Source organism: Gekko japonicus, unplaced genomic scaffold, assembly GCF_001447785.1.
Source record: "Gekko japonicus isolate JY-2015 unplaced genomic scaffold, Gekko_japonicus_V1.1 scaffold743, whole genome shotgun sequence".
NCBI classification, from domain to species: domain Eukaryota; kingdom Metazoa; phylum Chordata; class Lepidosauria; order Squamata; family Gekkonidae; genus Gekko; species Gekko japonicus.
In genome coordinates this window covers 132,450-159,234 of record NW_015167560.1, presented here as the reverse complement: position 1 = coordinate 159,234, position 26,785 = coordinate 132,450, and the positions used below count along the sequence as shown (strand labels likewise).

Sequence of the window (26,785 nt, the reverse complement as noted above, 5' to 3'; positions counted from 1 at the left end):
CTCACCTTTGCAGCAAGAGCTCACCTTTGCAGCAAGCAGCCAGGTCTTGAAGACCTGGCTGTTTAAATACTTACATATTGGCCTTTAAAAGGGTTTTCTTCTCCAAAATGCCTTGTTATTCCACTGTACCTTATAACAGCATTACAGAATAGTCCCATGGGCATCAGATAGCTTTTGCCATAACTCGTGCCACATCCAACAATTTATATGCCAGCAGCTCTCAGTCTGGTACTTCTGGGCACAGTTGCACCCATTAGCACAGTGGTGTCTGGCAACGTGTTTCCTGGCACACGCTCACTTCTTTCTCAAAGAAAAGAGCCAGCCCTGGCTTTCCCCCACTTCAACAGAATAGAAAGTGCTTCAACAGAGCTCAGGAGGCAACAGCTTTATGTCTGCAGGGAACAACTGCTTAACATTTTACCCTTTTCTGTGAGTCCCCTTATATGTAACTCCTGTCTCTGTTGAGTTCTGAGGTAACGTGTGTTACACTGCCTCCCTGCCTTCCATAGCATTCCCTACTTATTTTCACTGCCACCAAAGGCTCTTGCCTTGGACTTCTTAGTTGAACCAAAAAAACAGGGTGGCTTAGTTATATTTACTTGTATGACAGAACAGTCAGTCTGTGGGGGTGGATCTGAGGTTAAAGGAGATCCTTTCTCTTAAACATAAACAGAGTTTATTTGGAAGTATAACAGTGTAACAGTTTCAGTAAAGTTCATAAGTGTAATGGTTTCAGATAAGCACAGTTCTTCTGTAAAGTTCCTTAAATAGACCTAGCCATAAAGGCTTATTTTCTCACTTACCACTTAGGCTAATAACTTTCACACAGAATACAGATTCCTTACAACTCTCCACAGCACCTCACTCAACTCTCTTTTCTCTTACCAACTCTGAACTCTTTCCACAAACCAGTAAACTCCGCCCCCCAGGGTACAGCTACCATTCAGTCATAACACACTTCAATCATCCATCCATCCCCCCTTTCTTACTCTAAAGGCCTACATTTTAAACCACAGCTACATGCATATAAAACCCTATATTAAATCACAAGGGGGAAAACAAACACAAAATATTTTAATAGCAAAACAGAATAACCTCTATGGCAACAGCTGCCTCTGTCATAGGAGTATACTTAGCTTGGGCCTTCCTAATGCTTCTATGGAATCTCCCAGTGTGCAGAAACTGGACCCCCATTGCAGCCATTTGGTGGTGGAGAGCTGAGTAACTATGGACCAGTCTCAAAGAACTTGGCTAGAGCTCAAATTGCGGAACACCATCTACCAGTCAAATATCTGACTGTGACAATTCATAACAATAATCATCATAATAATCATAGTAATACCTGTTCTAAAAATTCTAAAATGGCTGACATTCAACAGGTCTAAGGATCCCTTGGAGAAGGGGGTCCTATCAATTACTCATTTGGTTTATCTAGTATGATAACCATCTTCAAGTACTTGAGGGGCTGTCATATAGAGGATGGTGCACAGTTGTTTTCTGTTGCCCCAAAAGGTCAGGCCAGAGCCAATGGGTTGAAATTAAACCAGAAGAGTTTTCAGCTAAACATTAGGAAGAACTTACTGACAGAGCAGTTCCTCAGTGGAACAGGCTTCCTCGGGAGGTGGTGGGCTCTCCTTTGGAGGTTTTCAAACAGAGGCTAGATAGCCATCTGACGGCAATGCTGATTCTATGAACTTAGGCAGATCACGAGAAGAAGGGCAGGAAGGGTTGCATCAGTGCTTGGTTCTTGTGGCCCTTTCTTACAAGTCCAGGGAAATGCTGATTGCCACTTCAGGGTCAGGAAGCATTTTTTCTCCAGGCCAGTTTGACCAGGGATCCTGGAGGCTTTTTGTCATCTTCTGGGTGTGGAACAGCGGTCACTGTGGGTGTGGAGGGAGAGGTATTTGTGAATTTCCTTTATTGTGCAGGGGGTTGGACCCTGGAGGTCCCTTCCAACTCAATGATTCTATGTTTGGTGTATTGGTTAAGTGTGCAGACTCTAATCTGGGAGAACCGGGTTTGATTCCTCACGCCCCACACCTGCAGCTGCTAGATGACCTTGGGCAAGCCATAGTTCTGTCAGAGCTGTTCTCTCATGAACAGTTCTCTCAGAGCTCTCTCAGCCCCACCTACCTCATAGGGTGTCTATTGTGGGTAGGGGAAGGGAAAGGAGTTTGTAACCTGCTCTGAGACTCCGAGTGAAGAGCGGGGTATAAATCAAATCTCTTCTTCTCTTTTCTTTGTATCCCATCCTTCCTCCAAGGGATCAGAACAATGTACACTGTTCTCCCTTTCTCCATTTCTGTTCTCACAACAACCCTGTGAAGTGAGTTAGGGCAAGAGAATGACAGACCCAAGGTCACTCAACATGCTGTGTGGCTAATGGAGACTTGAACTGGGGTCTTCCAGGTCTTAGTCCAGCACTCTTAACCACTATACCATACTGGCTCTCAAATGTGCTCATAACCAGGAACACCCAACCCAGAATAGGGGGGGAAGGGTGTTCCAGGATTAGTGGGGGGGGAGGGTGTTCTATGATTAGTAAGGATGCCTATCTCTGCTGAAGTAAACAAGGAAAGGCACATTACACTCTCTGAAGCCTTTTGAATTTTGCCATCCAAGCAACAGATGTTCCTGCTGTGCTACAAGCTGATGATGACAGGCAATGAGGAAGGTGAAAAGATTTAAGCATATGTGTACTACAACAATCCAATTGTTCCTTCGGTCTCTGTGATTTCCAACAGACCCCAAATCCATTGCTGCTGCTTACGCATTTCTTCTGTAGGTGTATAAATTCCAACCTCTTAAAACGTCACCCAGATTTCAAGACCAATACCCACAAGGCAGAGACAGCCAATCTGTCCAGCAAGAAAGACCACAGCAGATATGAGAGTCATTGTGGTGTAGTGGTTAAGAGTGTTGGACTAATATGCAGGAGACCCGGGTTCGAATCCCCAGTCTCTACCTCACAAGGTCGTTATTAGGATAAAATGGAAGAGAGGAGAATGATGTTAGGCACTTTGCATCCCCACTGGAAAGAAAGACAAGGTACAAATGAAATAAATAAATAGATGAGGTTCATAAGTGAAACAGAGTTAGGGAACTGGCACCCCAAAATCCTATGGTGCCCCACCCAGCAAACAATTTTGTCCCAACAGAAGCTGTTTGCACTTAATATCCTAAACTGATTTACGTAAACCCAGAAAAAAGTCAGAGGGACATAAGTCTACTTGAAAAGTAACAATATTTAAAAATATCTCTCTTTTAGAGGACAGCACTCAAAGTAACCGATAAAGCACATAGGATGATCTTGAGGTGGTCACTCACTTGGATCCAAAGAAATGTGTGAGGAAAGCAGCAAGAAGAATGGAAGTTTCCCACTTCCCTCGCCTGCGGCAGTCCACTGAACCCCCTCAAAGTCTGCAGTCACACGTACCAGTTGGAAGTGGAGGGGAAGCAAGGCTATTTCCTCTGGAGGAATTTGACACGCAGTTGTGAGATCACACCTTCTTTTGTAGGTGCGGGCACAGCCTGTCACTGTGTGATCAGACGGAACTGCGGGTGTGTCGTTTGGGGTTTTTTGCTGCTTGTTTCCCATGCACTTAAACGAGGAATCAAGGAATTGCACCTCCACACTGAGGGCCTCCTATGGAGTATGCGATGATGCACATACTGCGAAGGGGGGGGAAGGCACCGAGTTGGGATGGCCTAATCAGACCATCCCAACGGCTTGAGAGCATGCTTGAGCGATCAGACGGAGAAAGTCCGTCCGCGGCCCATCGGAACCCATTTACTACCAGACTTTCCCCGGTGTCTTCTGCGGCGGAGCACCACGGGTTGCCGACGAATGAAGGACGTTTCCCAGATGCTGCTGTCTGATCATGTCCTTTAGATCCATCAGGCATTCGCACCTATGTCGGATCTAAAGGCACGTTTGATCGCAGCCAAACACTGCTCACAGGGGTCAGAAGACCCTTCAGAAACAGCACTAGGTGTTATGTAGTGGTGTGAAGCGGGAGGAAGAAATTGGAGAAAATGGCCTCTACTCCTCCTTTCCACAGACATAAAAGCAAAGTTTGGATCCAAGCCACTACCTCTCTATCTAACCGACCTTACAACATTGCAGTGATGTTAGAATAGGAAAAACCCATTAGTGCGGCTTTGAACTCCACTGCGTAAGGGCAGGATACAAATACAAATGAATGATCAATAAGAAAATCATATACATGTAGATATGAAGAACTGATTGCTCCTAGGCACATGCAGATAAACAATGCAGCATGCAAATATGTAGACAAACAATGCAGCATTGACTTCAGCGGGCACAGAAAGATGTAACTCTGCTTAGGACTGCACTGTAATAAGGACAGGAATACATAATTATATTTTGAATTGGAAAAGTTGCTCCCCAGAGGGGAGAAAAAGTTTTAATGGGCTGCAATTACCCCAAAGCCATTTTCATTCTTAATCTCTTTCTATGCTGAAATGCTCTCTCGTAAAAAGCTGCAATCCTGCACGAAGCTAAGCTACTAAATCTCTCTTAGATCCATGGAATTTAAGCAGCCTAACTATATACAGGACTGTAGACAACTTCCCTTTTGTACTACACCCTGCCATCTTCCAAGTGACGGAAACAGAATGAATTAAGTACCAGACATAACCCTGTTCTGTTTATTTGACATGCACAGGCCCATATTCCTTTAAAAACTATTTTGGAACAATACGATATGGCAGCCCTGACCAAATTGAAAGTATTTTTTTTAATGGTTTAAATCCTGGAGATCATAAAAGCCCTCTAAAATATATTTCAGTGAATGTCAGTATGCATGCAAGAAGAAAATGATTTCTGATAATATATTTTAGAGCAGGTTCACTGGAGTCTGTTTTACTGCTCTTATCAAAACAGTGAGAAAAACAAAGTTATAGGCTGCCATTCTATACATGCTTATTTGGGACAAAGCTCCATTGAACACACTGGGATTACTTCAGAATAAATACGCATAGCTATGAATTATGGAGGGAAGAAATCAAATTGCAGAATTAGAGGTTGCTTCTGCCATTTATTTATAGCCCATCCAGAAGGTTCAAGCACCAACTAACAGAAAATAAACATCCCATTTTTTAAAAGCATGAAATTTGAGCACACTAAAATACTACTTTTGAAATCCAGAGCCTCTTGCCGTAGACAGGAGCAGCTGTGACACAACGGTATTCCATGCCCCTTTAAAAATGCTTTCTTAGGCCGAATCTACATATGCATTTTAGAATCAGCTTGATGCCACTGTTATCCCATGTGGTTTAGAACTGCTGCGCCTCTGCTTTCAAGTTAGCATTAGGGGAGCTGTCCACGTTGTCTTTTTTTCAGTTATCTTATCACAATCTATTGTTCATCACTAGATGGCCCCTGGGGGTTACTAGATTGTTCTGGGACTGGAATGAGAGGCCCCACAGTGGAATGGTAGCCCATGGGGTTAGCAGGAGTATTCTGGGACCGGAATAACCGGCTCCAGAGTAGAATGACAGACCAGGGGGTAGGAGATGTGTCCTGGGACTGTGATGATAGGCCTGGCATTCCAGTTCCAGGACACTCCTCTTACTCCAAGGGGATGTCATTCCACCATTGGGCCTGGTACCCCCAGGGGCTGTCATTCCACTCCGCGGTCTCTCACTCCAGTTCCAGAAAACTCCTGCTAACCCCCTGGGCTGTCATTCCACCCTGGGCCCTGTCATTTCAGTTCCAGAACACTCCTGCTACCCCCAGGGGCTGTCATTCCACTCCAGAGCCTGTCATTCCATTCCCAAAACACTTCTGTTACTCCTAGGGTCTGTCATTCTTACCCCTGTGAACTTAAAAATGAGAAACGCCATGACTACAAGGCAGGAATTGCAACTTTTTGAACCAAATGCAAGCTCTTACTTGAAAAAGCTGCTGACTGTGCATTGCCCAGTCATATTCAGTGATTATAAATTTAATAAACAGATAAATTTCAAATAAAAATTTTTTAGGACTGGTACATAGCGATGAGTAAAAGCAGTCATGCAGGAATCAAACCAGCAATGCCCTGATTTACAGGGCAGGAATTTACCCACTGAGCTAAACACAAGGTCTTATGTTTTACTGCTGAATGTGCCTCCTACAGCTCGAAGTAAATCCTCCCCCCCCCGGTGAACTTTAAAATGTCCCATAAAGCACGGGGGTCAAGAAAATAAATGGTTTGAAAGTGGATAGATAAGTTTTGGAAGATAAGATTTGAGGGCTGGTACATAGCTATGAGGAAATAGAGCCAAGCAGGAATAAAATTAGAAACGCCATTTCTGGATTTAAACATTTTGAGATAAATACAAGCTCTTACTGCACCAGTAGAGAACTTAAAAATGTTCAGTCAGTCTGTAAAAAGGGATCAAGAAATAAAAGCTTCAAAACAAGATAAAAATTTAAAAAATCATTTTGGGGGCTAGCTAGTAAAAAGAGAAAAGAGTACTGTTGGAATCGAACCACGAGTTACCGCCCAGTTTATTGTGTGCCACCGGTTGGAATTATTTAAGAATTAGTGGAGCAACAACTCAAAAATGTCTGCATTAGGTTGACAGCGCAACGAAACCAGAAAGGAGGGGTTAGAGCAGCAAAGAACAGCATTCACTTAAACCAGTGCAGAGCAGCTATGACAATGGAGTCACTACCAGAGGGCGGGAAACATATGCAGACACTGATTTTTATACTGGCGCACTGCCAGCATGAAACCGGATGCAAATGTAGACAGTTTGTTGGGGGACGGGAGCGAAAATGTCAGGAAACTGGCAAGAAACACACATGTGGATTCGACCTTAGTATCCAAAGGAGCTGATCTGATCCCTTCTCACAGACTGTCCACCCAAGAGAAAAGATTGTATGGAAAGAACCACAAGTGGAAGTCCAGTCATGGGAAAGATATCTGTTGTCTCTTGTCATTCTGCAACAACCTGTCTGCCCTGAAGAACTGCTCCCAGGAAACAGGGCATGGTGGGGTGAAGGAGGCACTACTGGGGATGGGGAATCAGCAGAAATTGCACACACGTACACATGATCTTTCATAAGCAGAACTGCTCTTTCATTAATGCTGTGTAGGTTTGGATCCAACCCATGACCAAGAGGTCTGGGTATTCCCATAGTCCTGCATAACAAAAGTCTTATGGAACATCTGGCCATGCAAATACTTCCCCACATATGCAGCTTTGGACAAATCACTATGTTTCAGTTCCAGTTCTCCATCTGTAAACTAGGCACACCGGTCTCACAAGTATTTTGTGAGTAGCACAATAAGGCTGTGGTCAGACGTGCCATTTGGTACAGAGGGGAAGTGACCCTATTTCCCCTGGTGGAAATTGACATGCATTGCGCAATCACACATCCTTTGTAGCTGCGGGCTCAGCCCATCACTGCCTAATCAGATGGCACGTTCAGGCGAGTAGGGGGAGTTGCCTTTTGTTTTCCATGCACATAAACGAGGAATCGCACCTCCACACGGTTATTCACACAGTGCTAAGCGAGGGGGGGAAACGGCACCAAGTTGGGATAGAATGAACAGACCATCCCGATAGCTTGAGAGTGTGCTTGAGTGATCAGACAGGGGAAAGTCCGTCTGTGGCCCATCAGCAAACATTACGACCGGACTTTCACTGGTGTCTTCTAACTCCACTGCTATGGTGGAGCAGCACAGGGTGCCGACTGCTGCGTGACCTTTACCAGATGCTGCCGTCTGATCATGCCCTTTAGATCTGTCAGGCATTCACAGCTGAGTCAGCTATAAAGGCATGTCTGACCACAGCCACAGATGATTAGCAGTAGTACTACTGTTAATGTAATCAGGGCTTTACTGCACACGCTGTGTTAGGAAGAAAAGGATTACATATAGCTTTGGACACACAAGGAGAAACATTAAATACATTTAGAAACAACAGGCACATTCTGGCCTGCACAGTGCAGAGGTTCTACCCACACAGCAAGAGTGGGAAGGATATGCTGCTTGTATTCCATATGTGCATAGCTCAACCTACTCACCCCAGCCCCCATTTAAAGCACCTGCCTGGGAAACACAGACTCTGTTTTACAACAACCCACCTACAAATAATTAGAGATTTCTTACTTTGTTTACATTCTTGTTTTACAACAGTAAAGTCTGAGAAGCTCTTTTCCTTCTAATTAGCCTGAACCTACTTTTATTTTAGACAGCAAAAATAAAAAATAGTTAACTATAAATTTAAAATCAGAGATGTTAGAAAAGAAAAATGGGTGAAGTCTGCCACATCCTTGGACACTTAAATCCGGTGAATGAAGCTATGAATGGGCAAGACAGATCTTTCTACAATCCTGAAGGGGACCCCACGTTTGTCAGAAAAATGTGAAATCTAAAAAAAAATACACGGGGGGGGGGGGGTTTAAAAAACCTGAAAATGATAAAAGGAGTGCCTACAGCTTTAGTGGCTGTTGCTATGCAACCACAGTACTCCAGGCTTGGTTCTCTTGGTAAAAATGCAGGGGGAGGGGGCAGGGCCCTTTCCAGGCCTATTTTGGCCTTTGGGGGAAGATTAGTTGGGCCAGGCCTGGGGCTAGATTTGCCAGATCCAGGCTGGGAAATTCCTGGAGATGTTGTGGTGGAGTCTGAGGAGGGCAGGGTTTGGGGAGAGAAGAGGCTGCAGCTGAATACAATACCATAAGGTCCACCTTCCCAAAGCAGCCATTTTTTCCAGGGATTCAGATCTCTGTCATTTGGAGTTCTGTTGTAATTCTGGGAACCTGGAGTTCTGTTGTAATCTGGAGTTTGGTTGTAATTCTGGGAACCTGGAGGTTGGCAACCTAGGCCTGGAAGCAACCTCTGGGTGACCTGATACCACTGGACTTGCATGACTCAAGTAGGCCTGGCTGCTTGCTACTGTTCAACAGCCGCCACCCTATGCCAGTATGGTGTAGTGGTTAGACTTTCAGAGCAGGGTCTGGGAGACCCAGGTTCAAATTTCCATCTTGCTGCGAAAGCTCACTGGGTGATTTTGGACCAGTCATACACTTTCAGCCTAACCTACCACTCAGGGTTGTTGTGGGGATAAAAAGGAGGATAAGAGAATAATGCACAATGCTGTGGAGAAAAGTGGAGTATAAATGAAGATAATAATAATAATAATAATAATAATAATAATAATAATAATAATAATAATAATAATAAATACAGCTGAAGATGGGAGGCAGATAAAAGGTTGATTCAGGCCCGTAGCCACAGGGGGGGTGGGCTGATGAGGGTGATGCCCCCCATAAATATGCCCAGCCCTCCCAGCCCCAGCAGAAAGGGGGAGGGGGCAGTCTCTCCTGGTCTTCTTGCTTACGCAGTCAGCTTTTCGAAGTTTAAGAAAGAATGCCAGCTGCAGAAGCAGGAAGACCACGAGAGGCTTCCCCTTTCCCTCCCCTCCTGCTGGCTCTGAGAGGGCTGTGGAAGCAGGAAGCCCTGGCAAGTGCTCGCGGCAGTTGCCCCTCTCCCTCCCTCCCTCCCAATGGGAGCCTGAGCCACGGGGGGGGGGGACTTGAGAAGTCCTCACATGGCTCAGCAGTCATTGGGTCTTCTGGAGCAATCCGCCACACATTTCAAGTTGCCGGGGGCAACGGTAAGCTCACATCACCCCTGCCAGCAGGTCCAATTTGCCCACCCCACCCCCCAACAACAAATTTCTGGCTATGGGCTGGGTGAATGGTTGAGAAGGTGAGAATGAGGTAGGGGAAGGAGAGAAGTTATACGGGTTGCCAGGAGGACGGAAAGGATAAATAATGTGGAGAGGGGGGTAAAGGGAAAGTGAAGTGCCCCCCACAAGTCCTTGAGGGCTCTCTATCTTGCAAATGGGCCTGGCCCAGTGGCTGGCACCAAACAACAGGGTCATAATTTTCCTAGGTAGAGGCTGCTGGGGGGGGAGCTGAAGATGAGGGGGCAGATAGGTTGGCTGCTGGGTGGGAAAGAGAGAAGGAAGCAGAAAAAGGGGCGGGGCTATAGGAGCTCTCAGGGAGGGGAAAGAGGAAATAGTAGGAAAGGGGGAATGAAGGCCTTCTGTAAGGCTTCGCAGGTTCCCACTTGTAACAGATATTTGACATGCCAGTTTCAAAAACCAACACATAAAGGTGGACAGGCCCCTGGGCCCACTGTCTCCAAGTCACTACTTGGGGATGGCAGAAGGAAGAGGCCACCAATGTACCACAGGGGCTCTGCTTGCTCCCAGTCATCAGTGGCATGGGGGTCAAATACCATTCCCACCAGGGTCTTGCCACTGGCCAGGTCCAGACCAGGAGCAGCGCAAGGTCAAGGAGAGAATAGCTGTCCCTTGCTTGGGGTGACAAAATACTCGGAACCAGACCTTATTTATCTTTAAGCAAACCTAAATTGGTTGCCTGAAGACACAGAGGACTCGCGGCCGATCTGAAGCAGTATTTAGCTTTGATAAACTGTGGTGTTGTTTTTTTGCATGAAAAGCAGTACAGTGGTTAAGTGTGCGAACTCTAACCTGGGAGAACCGAGTTTGATTTCCCACTTCTCCACTTGCAGCTGTTGGATGACCTTGGGCAAGCCATAGTTCTGACAAGCAAACCAAAGAGAGAGATCACAGGAAGGAAGTTGAGAAGAAGCAAACAACCATTATGTATTATTCCAAAAAAGTCTCCAAAGACTAGAAATTTCTTTTTCCAATATTCAGTCACTATGAGATACTACCAGAGAGTTTGTCAAATGGATTAATATTGTATTTCAACACTACCCACTTTGATAAAGTTATACACGAAACGAGATATAATATGCATGGTTGGTCAGTGTTGATGGCGTTTGAATTGCTTCCAGTAAACTGAATATTGGAAAAAGAAATTTATAGTCTTTGGAGACTTTTTTGGCATAATACATCATGGTTGTTTGCTTCTTCTCAACATAGCTCTGACAAGAGCTGTCCTTGAAAGGGCAGTTCTTGAAAGAGCTCTCTCAGCCCCACCTGCCTCACAGGGTGTCTGTTGTGGGGGGGGGGAAGGGAAAGGAGTTTGTAAGCCACTCTAAGACTCCAACCAATTTCCCATAAACCACTGCTCCACCCTCGCTCTTCCCTTTCTCCCGATTGTATTCGTCTATTTCCCACTATTTGCTGTGTGGCCACATTTTGACCCGCAGCTTCACCCGATTTCCCCCGCATCTTCTCGATCCTCAAAAAACAGGACTGAGAAGACATGGGGGAAATCGGGCAAAGCTGCAGGTCAAAATGAGGCCGTGCAGCAAATAGTGAGAAATGACGCATGCAATCGGGGGAAAGGGAAGAGCAAGGGTGGAGGAGCAGCTTGTGGGAAATCAGTCTCCGAATGAAGGGCAGGGTATAAATCCAATTATTATTATTGTTGTTGTTGTTGTTGTTGTTGTTGTTGTTGTTAACATAAGAACATAAGAGACGCCAATGTTGGATCAGGCCAAAGGCCCATCTAGTCCAACTCTTTGTCACACAGTGGCCAAAAATACCAGGTGCCATCAGGAGGTCCACCAGTGGGGCCAGGACATTAGAATCCCTCCCACTGTTGACCCCCCCCCCAAGCGCCAAGAAGACAGAGCATCACTTGCCCCAGAGCCCCTATCTATACCTTGTGGCTAATAGCCACTGATGGACCTCTGCTCCATATGCTTATCTAATTCCCTTTTGAAGCCGTCAATGCTTGTAGCCGCCACCACCTCCTGTGGCAGTGAATTCCATGTGTGAATCACTCTTTGGGTGAAGAAGTACTTCCTTTTATCCGTTCTAACCTGACCGCTCTGCAGTTTCATGGAGTGCCCACGAGTTTTTGTATTGTGAGAAACTCTAATCTTGTAAACCTCAATCATGTCACCCCTCAGTCATCTTTTCTCCAAGCTAAAGAGCCCTAAGCGCTTTAACCTTTCCTCATAGATTATTATTATTATTATTATCATGGCTCAGTACAAATGTATATAAATAATACATGGAAACCAAGTTAAAATAATCCAACTGGATAACACACAGAACATCAACACTGGCAAACACTAAACGTCTGGCAAAATGGATACTTTTGCTGGCCTAATAAAATTCAAAAGTAAAGTCTTTCTCACAGATCTGCTCCGGGAGGGTGCCACAGCATACAAACCAAGCTATGGTAGATGTCACATCTTTAAAAGACGGCCCTCTGCCATTCTTAGTTATCCCGGATACAAACTGAAATAATAATTATAGGGTTTGTCACCGGCATTAGTTCAATCTAAATAGATTTCTGACAGTGAAATCCTAAGCAGATTGGACTGTAAGCATAAATAAACTCTTTTGCGAATTTTTAAAAGCCATGATAAAGAAGAAAATAATAATTAAAGTGAATTATAACATGACAGGAGAACAAAAGCACAAGTGTAGGTTGCAAATACAGGAGTGTTTCGTGAATGCCATTCACGGCTACTACAATATGGGTTATCTATATTTATATATATGAGGAGCTGCGGTGGCTCAAGTGGTTAAGACGCTGAACTGCACGCTATGGAAGGTCGGTAGTTCAGCAGTTCGAGACCCGAGTTGCCGCATGACGGAGTGAGCTCCCATCTCTAGTTCCAGCTCCTGCCAACCTAGCAGTTTGAAAGCAAGAAACTGCAAGTAGATAAATAGGTACCACTTCGGTGGGAAGGTAACCGCATTCTGTGCGCCTTGGTGTTTAGTCGTGCCGGCCACATGACCACGGAAGCGTCTTCGGACAGCGCTGGCTCTTCGGCTTTGAAACGGAGATGAGCATCACAACCCTGGAGTCGGATTCAACTGGCTTTCGAGCAAGGGAACCTTTACCTTTACCTTTATATTTCCAAAGCATAAGGAACAGTCATAATGTTAGCCAGGGTAACATCAGTTGGTGGTTAACATTCACTGGGCTTCTACTTTCTGAATGCACAGGAAATTACTCAATCGCTTTCACAAAATTCGCACCGAGCTGATAAGAGTGCTCCAACAAAAGGGTCTATCTTTGGTATACGCAATGAAACCTGACTTCAAGAACCTGAAATAAAATTTATCTCATACTAATAAAATATTGAAGGCCACAAAAGACTCACTGTAAATTTCTGCCCTTAAAGAAGAGCTATTATTTTGGTACGCTTCAATTAATAATCAATTAGATCGATTTCCCCACAGGATGAAAAATGTATTCGCCCAAACAAAAAAAAATTAAAAGCTTGAATGCATCATATGGATATGTTTGGTATATTTCAAGTATAGTGTTCTGATAACAATCAATGAGTTGAATATACTAGTTTCGAAGTACGTTAACTGGTGACTATATTCATTATAGCTGCTGCTGGAAAACTAGATTTACACCCAAATGTGTTTTTAACTTTAAATCATGTTTTTTAAAATACATATATATACACAAAAAAGTTGAATTTTAAGATAGCCATGCTTGATGTAGCAGACCCAGTCTCAACCCCAAAAGGCTGACAGTATTTTTAATATTTTATTGAGATTGAAGGTGTGACTTGGGGTGCTCCTAGTTTTGGATTCGACCTGCAAAGTGTGGTGAAACGTTACTGAAAATGTTACTCTGCTAAAACAAACCCCTCACTAAATGTTATCACGGCCACAATTCATCATTGCCACAAGTGGCATGCTGTAAACACACTGTGCTGTAAACCAAGTCCTGATTTGATATATTGATTGTAATAGTAGCAGCTGTCTGAGAGAAGTATTACCATCCTCACATGTCATTTCTCTCCTGTTTTGTACAATGTAAGGTGCGTTTCCATTGTGTTGTTTGACAGATGCAGTAAAGGACCTGAATCGTCACAGAAGTCCTTCTTTGTTCAAACAGAAAACCCTGGACTTGACCACATCTCATTTTTTAAAAACCACACCAGGGTTTTGTCTGAGGGCACATGGTGTAGCGACCTTGCTGAAACTAACCGGTCCTGGTTAGTGCTTGGAGGGGGATACCTCTTGGGAGGTCCACCTTGAGTTCCATAATGGACGAAAGAAAGGATGTAAATAAATGAGACAGACGGAAAGAAAGAAGCAGTTAAAAGTCAAGAGAATTCAGACAGGTCACATGCAAACAAGTTATGTCATAAATACTAATAACAAAGACGGAGGAGGAGGAGGAGGAGGAGGAGGAGACTGGATTTATACCCTGCCCTTCACTACCCAAAGGAGTCTCAGAGTGGCTTACAAACTCCTTTCCTTTCCCCTCCCCACAACAGACACCCTGTGAGGTAGGTGGGGGTAAGAGAGCTCTGACAGAAACTGCTCTTTTTCAAGAACAGCTGTGCCAGAACTATGGCTTGCCCAAGTACCAATGAAGAGCCATTGTGGCATAACGGCTAAGAATATGAGCTAAGAAAATGGCACCAAAGTGTAATAGAAGTTAGATAAGCAATATCTGTCCACAGGCATGAACAAATTTAGGGGAAAGCAGATATTATAAAAATGCTTTTCTCTACTCTTCAAAATGGCAACTTTTGCATCAAAAATCAAATTTCACAAATATTCAACACAACACTAGCCTGCCCTATCCACCATCCTGTCTTCACTGATGAATGTATCTCATGTTTTAATAACAGAAGGTATTTAAATGTTGGATCCTGATGGAAGTGTTCCTTACATTTTATGTTTTGGGTCATAATAAACATCAACAAGAAAAGAACAATTAAAGGTAAAAGGTTTTATCTGGTTTCAATGGACCATTACTACAGAACTAAAGTATGTAACATACATTTATACCTTCATAATTAGAATTAGGAGCTGCGGTGGCTCAAGTGGTTAAGATGCTGAACTGCAGGCTGTGGAAGGTCGGTAGTTCAGCAGTTCGAGACCCGGGTGCCGCATGACGGAGTGAGCTCCCGTCTCTAGTTCCAGCTTCTGCCAACCTAGCAGTTCGAAAGCAAGAAATTGCAAGTAGATAAATAGGTACCCCTTCAGTGGGAAGGTAACAGCATCCCGTGCGCCTTGGTGTTTAGTCATGCCGGCCACATGACCACGGAAACGTCTTCGGACAGCGCTGGCTTTTCAGCTTTGAAACGGAGATGAGCACCGCAACCTTAGAGTCGGATTCGACTGGCTTTCGAGCAAGGGAACCTTTACCTTTAATTAAAATTAAGGACAAGTCAGAAACAACTGAAGATAGATTACAATGGGGTAGATTTAAGCACCTGCTAAGCATTCCTCATTACTATTCATGGGTGTGAAAGCTGGACAGTGAAGGAAGCTGACAGCAAGAAAATAGATTCCTTTGAAATGTGGTGTTGGAGGAGAGTTTTACAAATACCATGGACTGCCAAAAAGTCAAATAAATGGGTCTAGACCAAATCAAGCTTGAGATATCCCTAGAAGCAAAGGAAAGGTCCATAAATAAATAGATGATTCAAGTCTTTTATAATATCCACTAGCAGTAAAGCCCGTTGTGAAAGCAATACAACGGGATCTAGAAAGAGGCTCTGGGGCAGTGCTCTGGCTTTGGGCAAACAGTGTCAATTTGCTGTGGTGACCTTAGCAGGGTAATGACAGTAGAATTAAGGACACAGAAACAACTGAAAATAGATTACAATGGGGTAGATTTAAGCACCTGCTAAGCATTCCTCATTACTATTCATGGGTGTGAAAGCTGGACAGTGAAGGAAGCTGACAGCAAGAAAATAGATTCCTTTGAAATGTGGTGTTGGAGGAGAGTTTTACAAATACCATGGACTGCCAAAAAGACAAATAAATGGGTCTAGACCAAATCAAGCTTGAGATATCCCTAGAAGCTACCTAAATTATGGCCATCGTACTTTGGTTGAAGGCAGCAGGGAAAGTGGGAAACCCAACCTGAGATGGATTGACTCAAACAAGGATGCCACTGTCCTCAGTTTGCAAAACTTGAGCAAGACATTTTGGAGGATGGTCTCAAGGTCACCAGAAGTTAGAAGCGACTTAACAGCACTTAACACAGTGGGACTCAAAAGTACTTGTTTGACTAGATGGTCCTGGTTCTTTAGACAAAAAAAACTACTGAATATCAAATTATAAAAATTATATATTTTATATTGTTTTATACATACAAAATACTAATGTAGCATTTGTGTGCTTTTATCCATATCTATCAAATACAAACATGCAAATTCTCAGTGACAATGACTCTAGTTCAAAATCATACTGAAAAATCTTCAAAGTCTGCTCTGATCTTCTGAAACCCCTGATGACTGTAATACAAGTCAGCAATTGCTGACCAATAGTGACTTTTCTTTAACAACAAATATTTTAAAACCAGAATCAAAGAGTTAAGTCATTTTTCTAATCATGCAAAACAAAGGAAAGGTCCATAAATAAATAGATGATTCAAGTCTTTTATAATATCCATGCCACATGGGCAGATTCTGTTGTGAGAGGACAGCTATGTCAATGGCATTTCCTAATTAGTGCTGATGGTTTCATTCATGAGAACTACAAACATGCAAAAGGCCTGGACAGACAGACAAGCCTTTATGGGGGGGGGTGTATACACACACACACACATACACACACACACAGTAGGAGGTCAGGTTAATTACAGATCAGAAAATACAAAATCCATGTAAAGTAAAATTGGAATTACAACATAAGTAAACAGAGTAAAAGCAAAAAAACCCCTAATACTTAGTATTTCTTATCAGGACATGTAACCATAGCACTGAGAAGAAAATCTGCTACTATTTCAGTTATTTCCATATCTGGATTATCAAGCAAAAAAAAAGAACCTTAAAATCATCAGAGGTCTGTAAAATTTGAGCTAATATGGGATACAAAAGATCCCGATGGGACTCCAGATAAAGAGGACGCTGAAGGAGAACACGAGGAGACAAGGACAGCACTTGCTAGGATAGGAGATCCCCTGGAATCTGACAGATAGAAAAGCGGAAGGAAGAACATTAAATCTGGCCAAGGAGATGGCTCTGCGCAAATTTGGAGCTATGAGTTGATAGAGGTATACAGCTGGAAGGTTTGCATTTGGAACAATACCTAAGTTTAAGGGAGAACAGGTTCTGTTAGCCAAGCTACAGAGAGTTTGCAGCTCTGAACCCAATAAACTAGATTTTATTTTTAAAAAATCTTCAGACTCAGAAAGCAAAAATAAGGAATCTAAAGATAAATTCAAGGAACATATTTTGGCTTTGATGTAAGATAGCCAACTGGAATTGACAGATTCAGAAAGTAGTTGGTACACGTAACTAAAAGGGTCAGAATTGTAGTGGAGTCGTAACCAAAAATTAATGGTGTGAATCCGCAAAAGGCATGAATACTTATCCTTCACAAAAAAGGGGGGGGGAGACAAATGATTACATTAGAAACTCAAGATGTTCTAACCTGATCCTATCACTCTGTGGTGCTATGCCTTTTAAACTGAGAAATTTCAATTTTATTTCATCCTGGAGAGAGATGATTATATTCAAATTATTTAACTCATTTAGATTAAATCATTTTAACAATACCCACTAAGGGAATAAAGTGGCCTCAGATGTTTCTTGTGCATCTATAACAATGTTGGTAATTAAGTATTTTTTTTACTACACAGTTATTTCTACGAGTATTTCCAAAAATGAAAGCTTTATCCTCTAGGAGTCATTCCAAAGCTCCTGTAAATGCACATGATATCGAACATTCTCCGGTTGCTCAAGGTGTAACCTAGCCCAACTTTCAACTTTCACAGTTAATTGTCTAAAAATTAGGAAATCCCCACCCTACTTTGACCAATGGTCGAAGTAGACATAATGGCATCCTCATGGCCACCACAAGGACACCACCACCTTTTAAAAATCACTTAAAATCTCCATGAGGAGGCATTCTTGCTGACCCCTCCACACCTTATCAACTGCCAAAATTATTATTATTATTTACAAAATCTACATTCCACCTTTCTGCTCTTACAAGGGCCACCAAGCCCCACCACACACACCACAGCTGAGGGGGAGACAAGAGCACTGCACTGCAGGCCCAATTGGGCCCTCACAGTATTTTTAAATTACTTTAAAATGGCGGCAGTCCCATGATGGCCACAATGACACTATCACATCTAGTTTGGCCCTCAGACAACAGCTTGCTACTATTCCAAATATCAGTACCTTTAAACCACTGGTCATGTTATAATACTAGGGTCCCATTCATAAAAGGATTATAATCCGTACTCAATACTTGCAACTCCTTCCTGCTGTATCCATCTTGCCCTCCTAATATCTTAATTATTCTGTTTATTCTACAGGCTTTTAAACCACAGGCAGTAAATTCATATTAGCTTGGTTTCCCGTGTGACAGGGCAAAAGCCATGCAAGAGTTAATCTTGCAACTACTTCTTCACCTTCTCAAGTATCAGCAAAAAGTTGGTGTTAATAGTTTCCACTAATCTCCTTTTCCCATGGGCTGAACATTCATTCACAAAAATACTACCCAAACTAAGAAAGAGCAGGGTTTGTGGACCTTGCTGATGAGACAGAGAAAAAGGCCAATTGAATAAAAAATGAAGTCAGACAGGATCATTGCGACCGTGCCTTGCTTGATCCCAAATGATATTTGGATTATTTGGAATCCTGCACTTCCATGGTCCACAGTGAAAAAACTGGCAACAGTAGACAAGACAACCAAAACACAGTTATGTGAACAACACACAGCCTGCAAATCACAGTCACCGCTGAGTGCCTTGTGTGCCATCTTACCAGTGCAATCCTAAGCAAAGCTATACCCTTCTAAGGCCAATGGTAAGATGAAGTATTAGGGCAGAGGAAGAAAAAACTTTATCAGTTTCCCCTGCTCCATGCATAATTTTAAAAACTTCTACCACATCTTCCCCAGATATCATCTTTCTAAACTGAAGATCCCCAGACTCTTCAGCCTTCCTAATAAACGTACTTAACCATCTTGGTTGTCTCTCTTCTGCACTTTTTCCAGCTCTGCAGTATCTTTTAGCCCACCCAGGTACAGCAACCTGAACTGTATACAGTATGCCAAATGCAGCAGTACCATAGACCTATTCAAGGGCACTACAATATTGCCCATTTCATGTTCAATTCACTCCTAATAACCCTTAGCGAAGCCTTTTCATTGCTGCGGCACAATGAGTTGACATTTTCAATGAGTTCTCTATTGTTGCCACAAAATCTCTTTCAATCAAGGTCTCAGTTCAGACGCCCTCCGTTTATATTCAAAACTAATTTTTTTTTTTGGTCATGTGCATCACCATGTGATTACTTACATTGGACTTCATTTGTCATGTTGATGCCCACTCACCCAATCTGAAGAGCTTCCCTGGGTGTTCCTCACAATCCACTTTGGTTTTCACGCCATCTTAAACATCTTGGAATCATCCACAATCTTGTCCCTATACTGCTCACACACAATTCTATTATCACTTATGAACAAACTGAATAACACTGGCCCCAATACCACCCCTTGTGGGACCCAATTGCTTAAATGCCTCTGTCGAGAAAACTGTGTATTGATTCCTATTTTCTGCTTTCTGTTGTTTAACCAATTTTTATCAACAAGAGGACTCACTGCGCTGACCTGGATAGCCCAGGCAAGCCAGATCTCATCAGATCTCAGAAGCTGAGCAGGGTTGACTCTGGCAAATATTGGGAGACCTCCTTGAAATACCAGCAGTCAGGAGGTGGGGGCAGGCTTTATTCAGTCACCTCTCTGCATATCCTCCAGGCCCCCAGTAGGGGTCAGTCACCAGAGGTCACCATGATTTCCAGGTGCGCACACAGTTAGTCACCAGAGGTCACCATGACTTCTAGGGGCACACACACACGCACATAAGAAAAATACAAAAAAAAAAAAAACCACACCCCAAAATAAGAGGACTTATCTTCTTATCCCATGATTATCCCATGACTACTAAGTTTAATTAGAAGTCTTTGGTAAGGGATGTTCTCAAAAGTTTCAGGACGTGCACACATATAACACCAACCGAACCATCCATATCCTCACACTTGTTTATCTTCTCAAAGAACTGCAAAAAGTTGGGAGAGGCTAGACTTACTTTTGCAGAAGACATATGGATCTTCCCTCAGTAGGAGTGGTTCCTATATGTGTTTAAAAATTCTATTTTTAACAAGAATTACTGATTCACCCAGAAAAGAGGTTAGGCTAACTAGCCAGTAATCTCCTGGATCTCCTCTGGACCACTTTTCAAAAAACTAGCATTGCTGTTTTCTAGTCCATAAACAGAGAGGCCAATCTCAATGACAAATCACACAGACTGGCTTGGCTCCAATTAAGCATTTCGGCCCGAATGACTTTCTCACCTCCCCCCTCCTGCTGGACCCCAAAATGGAGGCTCATCATCCCCCAGAAGTGGCATTTTTCAGCTGTAGCATGAGATGGCAGTGAGAAAGTCATGTTCCACAGCTGGAAATCCTCCCACCTGTGGAAACACTTCATCGGATCCAAGCCAATGGTTAGAAGACCAACAATTTCACATCTGAGTTCCCTAACAACCCTTGAGTGTGCGCCATTTAGACCCAGAGACTGGTTTTAAAGTTGTCCATTAGTTCTAGAACACCATCTCTTCTCACCTCAATTTGACTAAATCCTTCAGACAAATTTTTCTGAAAAGAGCAGCTCTGATGTGGGCATCCCCCTTGTATTTTCCATGCTGATAACAGATGCAAAGAATATTTTATGTGCCGTTTCCACATCTTCCTTAAGCAGTCCTTTTACTCCTTTGCTGTGCAATGGCCCAACTGTCTCCCCTGCTGGTTTGTTGCTTCTAATAAATTTGAAGACATTTTTATTGCCTGTCTTAGTTTTCAGCTATTTGCTCCTCAAATTCTTTTTCCTTGTCCTGTCATCAACCTTACAAACCCTGTGTTGTGCCAGACCCTATTCTCCTTCTTGTTCACCTTGTATAGACACATGAACACTTGAAACTGTCCATCAAGGTCAGTATTGCCTATTGAGACTGGCAGTGACTCTCTGAGGGTGCTGGCAAAGGTCTTTCCTATCACCTACCATCAGCTCCTTTGACTGGAGTTGCCAGGGACTGAACCTGGGACCTTCAGCATCCCAAGCAAATGTTCTACCACTGGGCCCTTGCCCCTTTCCCAAGGCAAGCCTTTCACGGCTTTCTTTTCTGGGGTCATTCGTCACACTGGCGTTCTTTTAGATTTGGTGGTATCTTTCCTAATTTAAGGTATGCATTCTATCTGAGCTTCAATTAACATGATTTTAAATAGCTTCCAGGCGTCTTGGAAGAATCTGAAGTTCCCTTGTTTGAAAACAAATGTGATCGTTTTGGACTTAGGGGGAAACTTTCTATTGACAGAAATGCTGACCTTGATGTCCCCATGGTCACTGTTCCCTGTTGGTACAACAGCATCAACATCTCACACTTGCCCATGAGTTCTGCTCCAAACCAAGTCTGAGGTCACCTCCTTCTAGTTGACTGTGTGACCAATTATTTCAATGCACAGTCCTTTAAGATATCCAGCAACCTTGTCTCTATGGCATGATAAGAGCACATTTACCCAGTCACTGAGAGAATAGTTGAAGACAGGTCACCCATAATTACAATATTTTCTGTTTGCCTCCTTCACCATCTTGAGATCACATCCTTCCCTGTCCTGTCTATAGTATTTTTATCCAGGGATAACTGTATCCCATTGATTTAACCCATTCCACCATGTTTCTGAAATGCCTGCTATATTTATGTTATTTAAACACCAAGCACTCCAGCTTCCCCATCTTGGCTTGCAGACTTCTAGTACTGGCATGTAGACACCTGTATCTTGTTTCCGTTTCCAGGATCTTTGCCCCCTACTGCTCTTCTCAAATACCTATCAATGGCTGCAGTCACACACACTAAATGATTAATATTAACATCACTGAGCACTTTAACTTTGATAAAATGGTTGTTTTTATGTGTTTTAATGTTTTATACTTGGCACACGGTGCCCTTGTTTGTTAGCCGCCCTGAGCCCGTTCGCGGGGAGGGTGGGATAAAAATATAATAAATAAATAAATAATCCACTTTCAATGCATTTTCCAACTCTGCCAGTTCACACAGTAAAAATCCAGTTGAAAAGTGAACTGTGGATTATTTAGTGTGTGTGACCACAGCCAATTACTGCCCTATTCTTATTGTCAAGTTTTAGCCTGCTTCTGCAAAGACTACCTTGAACCTCCAATTAGTAATGTAGTTGAAATTTATCTCGATATCACTTCTGCTCCTTATTTGGCATAATATACACTCTCATTCTCATTAGATTTCCTAACTGTATTCTAGCTTTAATTTGTCATTCAGTACATGCTGTCAATAATTCAATACACCTTTGCACAATTATCCAATTTACAGGATAGCTTTTGTCAGAACAAAACCTCCCACAGTTAAAGAAATAGAATAAGTACATTCACTGTGTTATTGTGCAAGACGCATGAAACAAATTTAAGAATACACCACGCCTTGTGGCAGCCACATCTCACCTGTATCAGTTTCTGTGGCCTACAGTTTACAAAACATTTAACATGGAGAAGATCACATCTGACCTTTGACCACTGCAAATAAACAGATCAGTGTATGCATTTACAATTGAAGACGCCATCCATTCTGTGACCAAACTAACATTCAAACCCTCATTCAATTATGTTTACAAAACTACAGTTTACAAAACATTTAACATGGAGAAGATCACATCTGACCTTTGACCACTGCAAATAAACAGATCAATGTATGCATTTACAATTGAAGATGCCATCCATTCTGTGACCAAACTAACATTCAAACCCTCATTCAGTGATGTAACCAAGGGCACCTCTGAAAAATTAGACAAACCTAATTAACTGGATAAAGCAACACAGGCTCTTATGAAAGGAAGTATAAATTAAATTGTTTGAAGGACCAGTTCTTAAATTTTGCACCTTTCAAAGGGACAAAACTGAAGCAAAATGAGAAGATGGGAAGATACGCTATGAAACCTTCCAATGACTGAAGCAACAACTGAAGATTACATCCATTCTGTGACATTTCCCACCACATCTTAAGCATTTAGAGACATACTACTGACTGTTCTGAACAGTACATCTGTAAATACATAAGATGTGGCAGGAAAAGGAAGAAGGGAAAAGCAGAGGCAACGCATATATATATGATAAAAACAAAAATACATTCAAAGAGCCAGCCAAAGGAAGAAAATGTAATGGAGCAAAGACCATAATCAACTTCAGATTGAAGACAACTTCAATGACAACTATGTCTATGTAATGTAGACACAGGAAACCACATACCTGGATATCTTATTTCATGTATGTGTACTGGAAAGGTTTACTATTTGCACACGTTGTAAGAGTTTTTGGAGGGCTACAGCTATAACAGTACCACTCATGCACAGGTATTCCCATTGATATCAAAAGCACAGAACGACACAGTTACAGTCTATATGTCACATTTGGTATTTAAGCTAGTAATTCAGTTGATGACACTGAGCACATTTTCTTAAATTAAGAAAGGTTATGGAATTATGGTCGCTATGGAAATACCACTTAAACCACATTCCCAGAACATGTTCTCCCGCTCCCCACAGAAAAATCTACAGGCTCTTGCCATATAACGTGGCTCCATCTCATAGTGAGCATCACTACAACTACTGATACAGAGAAGAGGCCAGGGATATTCACCCCATAACTGTATTCTGTTAGATATGTATACACCCCTTTTCTCTCCAACAGGCCTCACCATAATATTTTCCCCCTCCTTCATTTTATCTTCATAAAAACAGGTTAGGCAGTGTGTGTGAGACTGGCCCAAGGTCACCCAGCAAGCTTCCAATGGCAGAGTGGAGATCTGAACCCAGGTCTCCCTGATTCTACTCTGACACTCAGACTGGGCTATCACCAAAACATACAGTGAGCGCCTGTTAATTTTACAGCGGGATGGGAAAGAATTTTCTCCAACAGTTACATTTTCTCAGTCATATTCCCCTGAGCGAATGTACTGCACATGTGCAAAGAAAGGTATAACTCTGCTTAGGAATGCTCTGGTAATGTAAGAGCTTTCCTATGAGCTCTTACCTGCCACTGATGTTAACAGGATATACATCCGGACAAATGTACTCTGTATTCTGACGCAAACTGACGATGAAATTTTGCATCAATTTACCTTTGAAGCGAAACGAAAACTACGTCAGGCAACATCATTTCTGTTTAATTCCGTTCCCTCATAAATGCCTCTGTAGCCTCTGAAAGTCAAGGTCATATTATTTTGACAAAACTACAGTTAAATTAGGGTAAGTATGGATATGGGAGCAAAGGACAGTTGTTATATAAGAGAACTATTTTGGTCCAATCCAAAGAGGGCTATATTATGAAGAAATGGCTTAATCTTTGACCCAGTAACATCCTGCTAGTTACAGAACAACAAGTCTATTAATCATGCAGTGAAATGTTAGTGCCACCAAGATTCTACTACTGCAGACCATATTTGGTAGGCAGATTAACAACCGTTTTCTTGCACTTTTAACAATGTCAGTACCTTATGTAGCAGACAGTGTTCCCTCTAAGCTGAGTTAGTGTGAGCTGGCTCACAGTTTTTTAGCCTCCGGCTCACACGCTTTTGTCTTAGCTCAGGAAGGATGGCTCCAGAGCGAACTAATTTATGCAGTAGCCAAATAGCTTGCTCACAATTCTAATGCAAGTAGCTCACAAAGTGGAATTTTTGCTCATAGGACTCCACAGCTTAGAGGGAGCATTGGTGACAGATAAACTACATGTAATTCTTTCTGGAGTCCATTCAAGGAGGACTACGTGGACGCAACCTCTGAAGAGGCTTAGTTACTTTTCCTTACTGTCAATGGTAAAATAAAACAGTTACGCTGCAGTTTGCTGTTCGACCTTGGAGATCTGTTTCACTGTGGAAAGCACAAATGAGCTCTTCTTCTTGCTTTATTTACTATTTGTTAAGAGTCACGCAGAATGGTTAATAGTCAACAGACCAACAGTGTCAAGTGGCATCGTGACAGTCTGATTGGAAAATTAAATTTAGAAGGAAGAAAGCATTTAAGAGCCCTCTGGCTGCACATCAGCACTTCTGGCCAGGATGAGACTCTTAAAGCTTTATTTTTAGCAATATGAAAGAAAAATTAATTGTTTCACACCACCGCTAGCCAATTAAAAGCACCAACTCATTTGTGAAATCTAGCAGAGAAGCCAGAGATGGATACCTTAATGGTAATCGGCATGCCAACTTAACAAGATACGATTCCTCTCCCTCTCATCAAAATGCATTCAAATTATGAAACGGAAGTGGAAAATATCCCAGTGTTTTTTTTTATTACAAAGGAAGGAAAAACCAAGCTTTTAAAACTCCATTTTCATTGCATTTCCACCAAGTTAAGTTACATAACGTCATTCCCTAATGCCAGTCCTGGGTGTTTAAGCTGCATCTGGAGGTTTTATCACAGGCGGCATCAGATTACAACTTTGTAAGCATGCACACGCAGTTCCTTTTTATCATTATATGGAAAGAAGTATCACTTCCCAATGCTCAGGCTTTTCTGATGACATAGTTAATGCAGAGAGAGAGAGGCTGCCTCCCGCTATGCAGGAAACACACATCTTGACTGCAAAGCACACACACACACACAAAATCCCTTTTGCATTGGGATTTTGTTTTAATGCAACTTAAGAAACGCGGATGCTGCCTGGCTTAAACGAAAACGTCTCCCCCGCTTAAATAAAACTGCTGAGCAAAAAAAAACCCAAAACCGCCACACTTTCAACAGCATCTCTTTAACGCTACTAGTTTGGGAATGCCCAACTGACAGACATGATTGTGCAAACCGGAGTGGGGAAATACCGGCATGCCTCTGCCGGTGCGCGCACACCACACACATGCACACAAGAGCCACGCAGGACCACGACCACCACACACACTCCACTCGGGAGAATGTGCTCCCCAACACAGCCATGCCTCTCTTAGGAGCCTATGCATGCATCTTTGGCCTTAGGGATGCAGCCGAGGGCCTGGGCGCGCTCGCCACGACCCGTCTGTCCCACACTCCTCCCCAGCCGGGGAAGAGAGCCATCTCTTTGGCCTGGGTGCAATTTCTGTCCCAGCCCGGCGACACGCAGCCATTGTCGCCTGTGGCCCGTATAGGCGTCCATTGTAGCACGCAACACCCCCACCACCCCCGGCTTTCAAGCCGACGCCGGGCAACTTGACAGGGGGGGGCCTCCTTACCGGCTCTGTGGCGTCGCTTCTGTGCCATGCCTCAGTGCCTCCCTGGCCAGCTGCAACCGGCCGGCGCTCTGACAGAGGCTGGAAGTGGCGAGGAGAGCACTGGGCGGCTGCAGCGGCTGCATCCCCCCCCCCCACCTCCTCCCGGCTGAGGCGCCCCGGACTCTTCCCCAGCCCGTGCCCTCGCCTCGAACGCGGCACGGAAGGAGAGGACACAGAGCCCGGGCGAAAAGAGGAGGGAACCTACCTCTTCCCCCACCCGGGCGCGCTGCAGCAGAGCCGGAGGATGCGGGCGCCGGAGAGGGATGAGGCAGCCAGAGCAAGCGGCTCCTCCTCCCGCTTGCCTTAGAAGGGAAGAATGTGGCGTCGGTGGCTCTCCCCTGCCAGAGGGGGCCGAAGGGCGCGCGCGAAGCTGGCGGCGCGGCTGGTGGCGGCGACGGGGGGGGGTCCTCCGCCTCCGCCGCCTCCTCTTCCCCCTCCCTGGCTGTGCAGTCAGTCTCGCCTTCCCTCGACGGCTGCCGGGCGCTCCTCCCTCGCAGCACCTAGCAGGCGGACCGGCCTGTACCAAGACCCGGAAGCCCGGTGGAGTGGGAT

The 26,785-nt window shown here is 43.6% G+C and overlaps 1 protein-coding gene across 4 annotated transcripts in view; it reads right to left on the bottom strand.

The window, feature by feature from the left end:
• Nucleotides 1-26,568, bottom strand: part of OSBPL6 (oxysterol binding protein like 6) — a 167,022-nt gene extending 140,454 nt beyond the window's left edge. For all 4 annotated transcript variants that reach the window (XM_015413758.1, XM_015413757.1, XM_015413760.1 and 1 more), the window contains exon 1: nucleotides 26,439-26,568. The gene's annotated coding sequence lies outside the window, so the exon portion shown is untranslated. The remainder of the gene's footprint in view (nucleotides 1-26,438) is intronic.
• Nucleotides 26,569-26,785: the final 217 nt, after the last annotated feature.